Source organism: Arachis ipaensis, chromosome B7, assembly GCF_059453495.1.
Source record: "Arachis ipaensis isolate K30076 ecotype BB chromosome B7, ASM5945349v1, whole genome shotgun sequence".
Lineage (NCBI taxonomy): Eukaryota > Viridiplantae > Streptophyta > Magnoliopsida > Fabales > Fabaceae > Arachis > Arachis ipaensis.
Genome location: NC_142442.1, coordinates 130993594 through 131004416, shown reverse-complemented (window position 1 = coordinate 131004416; position 10823 = coordinate 130993594). Strand labels below are relative to the sequence as shown.

Here is a 10823-nt window from a genome sequence, read left to right as displayed (position 1 = left end):
ATTTCAGGAATCAGCTCGGCCCAAAGTCTTTTTGCATCATCCAATTTCTTTCACGAAGCATGTAAGACGATTTTATTTGCAGCTTCAACTAATCGGTTAGTCTACGGATGTTCCACTAAAGAGAACTGTTGCTAGATTTTTAAGTTCTGTAAAAAGATATGAAATTATAATAGACAAACTGGTGACTATTGTCAGTGATAATATGTTAAGGTATACCAAACAAAGAAAATTATTTGCTGTAATGTGATTTTGGCTAATGGTTGTGTCTCACTCTATTTGAAAAAATAGTCAATAGCTACAACTAAAAATTTTATCTGACCTGGTGTAATGGGAAATAGGCCGAGGATATCAATACCCCATTGATAGAAGGACCAACATACCTTGGAGTTATGCAATAGTTCAGATGGTACATATATTATCGGAGTATGTTTTTGACAGTTTGTACATGTTTTTACCTTTTGATGACAGTTTTTCTGTAAGCTCGACCAGAAGAAGCTAGCACGGAGAATTTTGGAGGATAAACTCCGTGCTCCCATATGCGTACCACATATTCCCTCATGGGCCTTGTTTAAGGCGAGATTGGCCTCCTATATGTTTAGACACTTTAATAGAGGACGAGTATATCCTCGCCTATACAAGTATCATTTAACAATGTAAAGAATGAAGCTTGTCTCCTGAATTTCTTCAAATTACTAATTTCAGGGGAAATAGTTCCAGTTTTCAGATTCTGGATATAAGGCCATTGCCAATCATGCTCTTTAAAAATGTTTCAAATATTAATGAAATGGATGCTTGGTGTAACCAAAGTGGATTGTAAGAGAGAAACAGTGTGTGATTGTGTACTGGCAAGCTTTGACAGAATGTCAGCTCGGTGATTTTGTTCTCTTGGAATATAATGAATTTTAAATTTTAAAAAATGAAGTGTGAGTGATTTGACCACATCTAAGTATTTTGTTAAAAGAGGATCTTTTACTTGAAATGATTGATTTACCTGTTGTACTATTAGTAAAGAGTCACAGTGCACCTTTATTTCAGAAATATTTAACTCAATGGCTAACCTTAAGCCTGTAATTAATGCTTCATATTTGGCCTGATTGTTTCTGGATTTGAAAGAGAAAGAGAATATTCCAAAACAATTCCATTGGTATCTTCAAGAAGAATTCCAGCTCCTGACTCTTGGGAGTTAGTAGTGCCGTTGACGTATAGTATCCATTCTGCTGGCATATCATCAAAGCTGGGAGCAGTAAACTCGGCAACAAAGTCAGCAAGTTATTGTGATTTGATGGATCCTTGGGCTTGATATCTAATGTCAAATTCGGATAGTTCGATAGATCATTTTATTAATCATTTGGCTAACTCTGGTTTTGTCAGGAGTTTTCGTAATGGTTGCTCAGTTCGAACATTGATGATATGACTTTGAAAATAAGGTTGGAGACGCCTAGCTGAGAAGACTAAGGTGTTGAGTTTGGAAAACTTATATGATGATCAAACATTATTAAAATATAAATTAGGAAATTATTAAAAATTATTATTAAGTGTTTTATTTAATAATTTTCAATAGGTTGTTTGATGATTTTTGTGCAAGTGTCCAAGAAGCAAATTAGTTTTCAATATTGGGCTAAAATGCAATCAAACCAAATTTGATTATTGAATGGCTAGCCTTACACAAAATTTATTTCATAAATAGTGGCTGAATATTAAAAGAGAAAGAGATCTAAAGCCCAAGTGATGAAAGCCCAGTTTGGTCACTAAACAAATTCAGCCTTGTACCATATTAATTCAAAATTAGTGGCTGATCATTAAAAGGAAGAAAATTAAAAGGTCCTACTTTGCAAAAGTCACACACGTTACATCATTTCTTGGGTACTGGAACTTGGAATTCAATTGAATTTAATTTCATTAAAAGTATGCTTCGGTTATTACATTCCTTGGTAACTGCAACTCCAAATTCAATTGAGTATTCACATTGAAAGCTTCCTTTAAAAGTTTTCCCTCTCTTCTCTCTCCTCTCTCTTGCTTTCGGTCACATCCATCAGAAGAAGATAGAAGCAAATAGAAGAAGTTATCATAAGGAAATGGAAAAAAAAAGCTATCAAGTAAAAAGGCTAGTGAAGATCTGAAGAAAGGTAAAGCAAGATATTTGTCATTGAAAGCATGATTTGAAGAAGAGCTTCAAGATCCTCATACCAAGAAAAAAAAGGATCCGCCTCTGTCAGAAAAGAAGATCTCATTTGCAAAAGTTCATTTCCATTTTTGTTCATCAAAGAAAGAAGATAGCCTTTTGAGCTATGCATAGGAAGAAGCAAAAATGGAAGGAAAGAAGCTGTCCAGGATCAGAAGATCATCAAGGGTCCGAATCCTTTCCTAGAGTCAAAGACAAGATCAAGGGTTTAGATTGAAGGATCTTGATGAAAAAGGGTTGAGAGAGGTACATACATGTTGGTTTTTAGTTTTCTCTCTCTCTTCTCTTTATTAGAATCGCTGCTGCTTTTAGTTGGAGAAGAAGTTGCTTGGTTGAACCGTTTTCAACCTTGGAAGATTCCCCTTCTATAATAAGGGTGAACAACCAAGGGTTGAGATCAAGGAGTGAGAGCATACGTTTGGATTCCCATAGCTCTTTGAGCTGTTTATTCTTCTCCTTCATGGCTTTCATTGAATATTTCTTTTTCATAGTTTAATCTGTCTGTGTTTCATTGGTAAAAGGAAAAATATGAGGTTTTGTAAGAAAAATCCAATGAGTAAAAATAGGCAGAGAGTTAAAGAAAAACCATAGTTATCTCAGAATTTCTTTGAATGTATTTTTGTTTTGTTGTCATGATCCTGAGGGGATCCCCTTACAAGTTGGGTTAGCACTTTGCAGTTGAAAGCTAGGGTGAGTCCTAGTCCCTTGCAAGTTGGGTTAGCATTTTGCGGTTGAAAGCTAGATTGAGGTCTAGTCAAGTTCAGATTGGGGTTAGAATCTGGATTTGTCCCAAATAGGAATGGGTAGTTTCTAGGGAAAAAATTGGTGAATGTAATGTTGTGAAAACATAGTGAAATTCCATCATTATTGTGACGGAGACTGGATGTAGGCTACATTACACCTAGGAGCTGAACCAGGATATATCTGGTGTTACTTCTTCTTCCCTACTCCTTTCTCAGTTTCTGGTGATCTAGAGACAAAAACAGAAATATCTCCTGAAGTTTCAGAAATTAATATTCAGCGAAAAAGGGGCTAAGATTCAAGCCCCCTTTTCTTAGCCACTGATTACCATCATAAGGCAAGGGCAAGATTTTCTATCTTCGGATAGCAAAGCTCAACATTTTGGAGAGATTTTCTAATGAAGTATATAGGCCTTTGCATCTTGTCCCTTTCTTTAACAAGAACAAAACTAATCGCCTAGTCAGTAATAGATAGATAAAGATAAAGATCTTCTCCAAGTTTAGGTTTTTGCAAAATGGGAGATTTTGAAAGGATAGTTTTTAAATTTGAAAAAGCAATTTCACATTCATCATCTCATTTGAAGTTTTTTTTATTTTTGAGTGAATGAAAAAAGTAGAAATATTTGGAAGCTAAACAAGGTAAAAATCTTGATAAAGCAGCAAGTCTCCCTGTTAATCGTTGGACCTCTTTTACTGTTTGAGGACTTTGCATTTCCAAAACAGCTCGGTATTTTTCAGTGTTTACCTCTATACTTCAGCTTGTCAGCAAAAAGCCAAGGAATTTACCTCTTTAGACACCAAAGGCACATTTCTAAGGGTTTAATCTAATGTTGTGTTTGCGGGCGAAAATCTCCATATATAAGGTCGTCTGAGTGAGATTTGCCGACTTTGGTTTTTGCAACCATATCATCAACATAGACTTTAATGTTTTGACCAATTTGCTTGGCAAACATTTTGTCCATAAGTCATTGATAAGTAGCCCCTGCATTCTTAAGGCCAAAAGGCATAACTTTATAGCAAAAATTACCATATTCAGTTATGAAAGCAGTTTTATCTTAGTTTGATGGATGCATGAGGATTTGGTTATAACCAGAATATGTATCCATAAAACTTGAAGTGTAAAAGCCAGATGCATTATCAACTAAAGCATCAATAGATGGTAAAGGATATGCATCTTTAAGACATGCTTTGTTTAATTAGTGAAGTTGACGCACATGCGCCATTCACCCATTAAAGAGTGATGATATGGCTTGATGACGTGGGCTGTTAGTAACACGTGTCACTCCATGGTTTATCCACATATAATGATATGATGATGTGTTAACTAGTGACACGTGGCATGCTGACGTAGATGGTTGTGCCACGTGCCACAGTGCTATTTGGCTACGTGTTTATTTGTGCCACGTGTTGCAATAGTATTCGTCCAAGTGTCACCCATTATATCATCCTTTACTATGACAACATTAGCTAACCATGTTGTGAACCTGATTTCTCAAATGAAATTTGCATCAATGAGCTTTTTGTTCTCCTCCAAGGATGCTTCTTTCTTTTCCAAGCCAAGGTTATGCTTTTTCTGTGCTGTAGGTCAGATTGATGAGTTAATTGTTGTTTATGAGATATTACAGAAGGATCAATACCGGGCATGTCAGCGGAAGTCCAAGCAAAAATGTTGGCATTTTGCTGAAGAAATTGGCTGAGCTTTTCTTTCTCGTCTTCTTACATGGCTGATCCTACAAAAGTGAACTTGTTTAGATCGTTAGTTAAAGAAATTTTTTGTAAGTCCTCCATTTGGGTAGGACGATCTTGAAACTAGGCTCGTGGGTCTAACTCAACTAAAAAGGGAAGCTCGAACGAGTTATGGGCAGCATTTATTTGTGCACCTATAACTCGGTTAGACATAGGCATTTTGAGATTGATGTTATAGTAGTGCAGAGAGTCAGGGTGGTCACTGTGAATTGTTGCAACAAGATTGTCCTACACATGAAACTTAATATAGAGATGAATTATAGAGACAATTGCACCGAACTTATTCAAAAAAGGCTGGCCAAGGATTAGGTTATAAAGACTAAAACAATCAACTACAAGGTATTGAGTATCTAGAGTTTTGGTTAGAGGACTCTCACCAAGTGTGGTTTGTAACCACACTGATCCCAATACAGGTACTTGTTCACCTGAAAATCCCACCAAGTCTCTAGTGGATGATTGTAGTATGTTATTACTCAACTTTATTTTCTGAAATGTAGAATAAAATAAAATATCGACGCTACTTCCTGGGTCCAACAAGACTTTGCGAACTATTAGGTCTCCCAGTTGAATAGAGATGACGACCGAGTTGTCTAAGTTGATTTTGGTTGAATTGAAATCAGACGGTTAGAACGTCATTTCAGGCAAGTTGGGCAAATTTTGATGATTGTTGATGGTGCTCTCTATAGCGAGCATAGCTCGGTAAGTGCGTTTGCGAGCAGAGCTTAATACTCCACCACCAGTGAAGCCCCCAGATATATAATTAATCACACCTCAAAGTTGATTGGGCTGAGCAGTATGTGCTTTGTCCTTGTCCCAAGAAGATTGACTTGCAGAAGATAATTAGATGGATGTGTGGTGCGCTTTTGGATATGGTCGCTGATGTATTTGTCCAGATGTCCTTGCTGAGCTAAGCGCTTGAGTAAGTCTTTGGCGACAATACACTCATCAGTAGTGTGGGCGTGTTTCTAATGGAAGGCACAGTACTTCGTTTTGTCCATGTTCTTCAGATCATGATAGGTTCCATCAATTCGAGAAGGGTTGATTAGCTTTGAATTTAGTATTTCGTTCCTTAATGATTTCTTTCCTTTTTGTGTTGAATTGGGTATAAGAATCATAACGGCGTGTTAATTGGAAAGGCCTCCTGCTATCTTGGTTTTTGTCATCATCCTTGTTTGTTTGACCTTTTTTCGATCTTTGATCTTGTCGCAGCTCCTCAATCTCCATTTGGCTTTTGGCTTTCTCTCAAAACTCAGCTAAGGTCCGAGGTTTGGCCATTGTGATAGCCTCTTGGAATTTTTTTGGGTGAAGATTGCTTTTGATAGCATGTAGGTGTACCTCTGGGTGAAGATTTGGTATGCTCATTACTACTTTGGTGAAGCGAGTAACATACTCTCTTAAGTTTTCATGCTACCCTTGCTTGATGGTATTCAAATAATCAGAGTCATGTAAATATATAGAAGATGCATCGAACTGATCTTCAAATAATGTAGCGAGCTCCTGAAAGTGTGAGATAGAATATGCAGGCAAAGAGAAAAATCAATCAAGTGCAGGACTGTCTAAAAAAGTAGGAAAACAACGACATAAGATAGGATCAGAAGCACCTTTTACTATCATCATGGAGCAAAATTTTTTTACGTGCTTTTTTGGGTCCCCCATGCCATCATAGGGAGTTAATGTTATCGACAATGTAAAGTTTCTGGGCAATTTAAAATCCATGACCTCAGCTATGAATGGTCCAACTGTGTTGTCCGATTCGTTGCCTTCATTGTGTTGTTAGTCTCCCCCTAGTTGTTGAGTTTCAGAGATATGTGTTGGATCAGAGTTTTCTTTCTCATCATCTTGTCGTTCATTATGATCATCGTTATGAGCAATCCAAGCATTGGTTAGCTCGGCTATCTGGTTTTCCATTCTTTGGTTTTCTTCTACCATGCGCTGGTTATCCTGTTGTATCTATGTCACCATCCGAAGAAGCTCAGAAGGTGTGTGATGAGTGGATAATTTATACGCTTTTTGGCATTGTTTTTAGTATATTTTTAGTATGTTTTAGTTAGTTTTTATTATGTTTTTATTAGTTTTTAAATAAAAATTATATTTCTGGACTTTACTATGAGTTTGTGTGTTTTTTTGTGATTTCAGGTATTTTCTGGCTGAAATTGAGGGACTTGAGCAAAAATCTGATTCAGAGGCTGAAAAAGGACTGCAGATGCTGTTGGATTCTAACCTCCCTGCACTCGAAGTGGATTTTCTGGAGCTACAGAAGCCCAATTAGCGCGCTCTTAATTGCGTTGTAAAGTAGACATCATGGGCTTTTCAGTAATATATAATAGTCCATAATTTCCTTGAGATTTGATGGCCCAAACCAGCGTTTCAAGTCAGCATAGAAATTCTGGCGTCAAAACGCCAGAACTGGCATAAAAGCTAGAGTTAAACGCCCAAACTGGTACAAAAGCTGGCGTTTAACTCCAAGAAAAGTCTCTACACGTGAAAGCTTCAATGCTTAGCCCAAGCACACACCAAGTGGGCCCAGAAGTAGATTCTGCATCATTTACTCATTTCTGTAAACCCTAGGCTACTAGTCTTCTACAAATAGGACCTTTTGCTATTGTATTTTACACACTTGATCATACTTTTCATCTTGGAACTTGTATGTTCATGCTTTGGGAGGCTGGCCATTTGGCCATGCCTAGACCTTTTGATCTTATATATTTTCAATGGTAGAGTTTCTACACACCATAGATTAAGGTGTGGAGCTCTGCTGTTCCTTATGAATTAATGCAAAGTACTATTGTTTTTCTATTCAATTCACGCCTACTTCTTCTCTAAGATATACACTCGTTCTTCAACCTGATGAAGGTGATGATCCGTGACACTCATCATCATTCTCACCTATGAACACGTGCCTGACAACCACCTCTGTTCTACTTGAAAAAGCTTGAGTGCGTATCTCTTAGCCTCCTAATTCATGACGCATGGTTGCCACGCCTGACAACCGAGCGTTCCATTCCATGAGATCAGAGTCTTCGTGGTATAGGCTAGAATCAATTGGCAGCATTCTTGAGATCCGGAAAGTCTAAACCTTGTCTGTGGTATTCCGAGTAGGATTTGGGAAGGGATGGCTGTGACGAGCTTCAAACTCGCGAGTGTTGGGCATAGTGACAGACGCAAAAGGATCAATGGATCATATTCCAACATGATCGAGAACCAACAGCTGATTAGTTGTGCGGTGACAGCGCATTTGGAACATTTTCACTGAGAGGATGGGAGGTAGCCATTGACAACGGTGAAACCCAACATAAGCTTGCCATGGAAAGGAGTATGAATGATTGGAAGAAGGCAATAAGAAAGCAGAGGTTCAGAAGGAACAAAGCATCTTCATACGCTTATCTGAAATTCCTACCAATGAATTACATAAGTATCTCTATCCTATTTTATGTTTTATTCATATTTTAATTATCAATTCTCCATAACCATTTGAATCCACCTAACTGAGATTTACAAGATGACCATAGCTTGCTTCAAGCCGACAGTCTCCGTGGGATCGACCCTTACTCACGTAAGGTTTATTACTTGGACGACCCAGTGCACTTGCTGGTTAGTTGTGCGGAGTTGTGATAAAGAGTTGAGATTATAATTGTGCGTACCAAGTTGTTGGCGCCATTGATGATCACAATTTCGTGCACCAAGTTTTTGGCGCCGTTGCCGGGGATTGTTCGAGTTTGGACAACTGACGATTCAACTTGTTTCTTAGATTAGGTAATTTTATTTTATTTTGTTCTTCAGAATTTTTAAGAATGAATTCTAGAGTTTCAGATGATAATTTTATCATCACAAGAGCTAGTTGATGCCTATCAATTTGGCTGTTGTATGTCTGCTGAAGCTTGGCTAGCCATGTCGAATCCTTTTAGACTGAAGCTTTAGACTAACATTGCATGATTCCTGGAATTCCTATTAAAAATCTTGAAATCCTTATTCTCTTTTTCCATATAATTTTCGAAAAAATAACAAAAAAATTTATAAAATCATAAAAACCAAAAATATTTTGTGTTTCTTGTTTGAGTCAAGTGTCAATTTTTAAGTTTGGTATCAATTGCATGTCTTTATTCTTCTTGCATTTTTCGAATATATGCATTATGTTCTTCATTGATCTTCAAGTTGTTCTTGATGATTTCAGTACTCTGATCTTTAATTTCTCTTATTTTGTGTCTTTTGTTGTTTCTTACATGCATTTTCAAATTGTTATAGTCCTTAGTATACAAACTTCTAAGTTTGGTGTCTTGCATGCATTGTTTATTTGATCTTAGTTGCATTTTTTTCTCATCATTAAAAATTCAAAAATTTTTAAAAATTGTGTCTTTTCAAGTCAATAACACAAAGAATTGAAGATTCAGAACATTCAGCAGAGGAATTGCACAGAAAAAGCTGGGCGTTCAAAACGCCCAGTGAAGAAGGAAAACTGGCGTTTAAACGCCAGCCAGGGTACCTGACTAGGCGTTAAACGCCCAAAAAGGTAGCATTTTGGGCGTTAAACGCCAGAATGGATGCCATTCTGGGCGTTTAACGCCAGGAGGACACTAGAGGGAAGATTTTGTTTTTAATTCAAATCTTTTTCAAATTTTCATAATTTTTCAAAATCAAATCTTTTTCAAATCATATCTTTTCAATCATATCTTTTCAAAATCAATTTCTTTCCATTTTTTATTTTCGAAAATCCTTGCTACAATTAGTGATTTAATTCAAAATTTTCAGGTTTTTACTTGCCTATTAAGAAAGGATCAAAAGTTTTAATTCTAGAATCATACCTTTTAATTTCTTGATTGGTCAAGTAATCAACTTTAATTTTAAAAACTTTCTTCTTTTAAATTTGATTTTCAATCATATCTTCTCAATCATGTCTTTTCAATCACATCTTTTTCAAAATTAAGTTTCAATCATATCTTTTTTATTTCTAATTTCAAAATTTTTTTCAAAAATCACTTAATTTCTTTCCCAATCTTAGTTTTCGAAAATCATTTACCAAATTTTCAAAATTTCTCTTAATTATTTCAAAATCTTTTTACTTTAATTTCGAAATTTCTTCCCCTCTTCTCAAATCTTTCTATTTAAAGGACTACCATTCCTCCTCAATGTACAATTCGAACTTTATCCCTCTTGATAAGTTCGAATTCTCTCTTCTCTACCTCATCCTTCTATTTTTATTTTCCTCTGACACCTCAAGGAATCTCTATACTGTGACATAGAGGATTCCATATTTTATTCTCCTCTCTTTTCATATGAGTAGGAGCAAGGACAAAGGCATTCTTGTTGAAGCTAATCCTGAACCTGAAAGGACCTTGAAGAGAAAGCTAAAAGAAGCTAAAGTACAACTCTCTATAGAGGACCTAACAGAAATTTTCAAACAAAAAGAAGCCATGGCAGCCGAAAACAACAACAATGCCAACAATGAAAGGAAGGTGCTTGGTGACTTTACTGCACCTACTCCCGACTTCTATGGGAGAAGCATCTCAATCCCTGCCATTGGAGCAGACAACTTTGAGCTTAATCCTCAATTAGTTTCTCTAATGCAACAGAATTGCAAGTTTTATGGACTTCCATTAGAAGATCCTCATCAATTCTTAGCTGAATTTCTGCAAATCTGTGACACTGTCAAGACTAATGGGGTTGATCCCGAGGTCTATAGACTTATGCTTTTTCCCTTTGCTGTAAGAGACAGAGCTAGAACATGGTTGGATTCACAACCTAAAGAAAGCCTGAACTCTTGGAAAAAGCTAGTCAATGCCTTCTTGGCAAAATTCTTTCTACCTCAAAAATTGAGCAAGCTTAGAGTGGAAGTCCAAACCTTCAGACAGAAGGAAGGTGAATCCCTCTATGAAGCTTGGGAAAGATACAAGCAATTGATCAGAAGGTGTCCTTCTGACATGCTTTCAGAATGGAGCATCATAGGTATTTTCTATGATGGTCTATCTGAACTGTCCAAGATGTCATTGGACAGCTCTGCTGGAGGATCTCTTCATCTTAAGAAGACGCCTGCAGAAGCTCAAGAACTCATTGAAATGGTTGTAAATAACCAATTCATGTACACTTCTGACAGGAATCCTGTGAATAATGGGACAAATCAGAAAAAATGAGTTCTTGAGATTGATACTCTGAATGCCATA

The 10823-nt window shown here is 36.7% G+C and overlaps 1 non-coding gene across 1 annotated transcript; it reads right to left on the bottom strand.

The window, feature by feature from the left end:
• Positions 1–10481: 10481 nt before the first annotated feature.
• LOC148554143 (small nucleolar RNA R71) lies at positions 10482–10589 on the bottom strand. The gene has a single exon (XR_015893512.1). It is a non-coding gene; the product is annotated as a small nucleolar RNA R71 (small nucleolar RNA).
• Between the last annotated feature and the right edge of the window lie 234 nt (positions 10590–10823).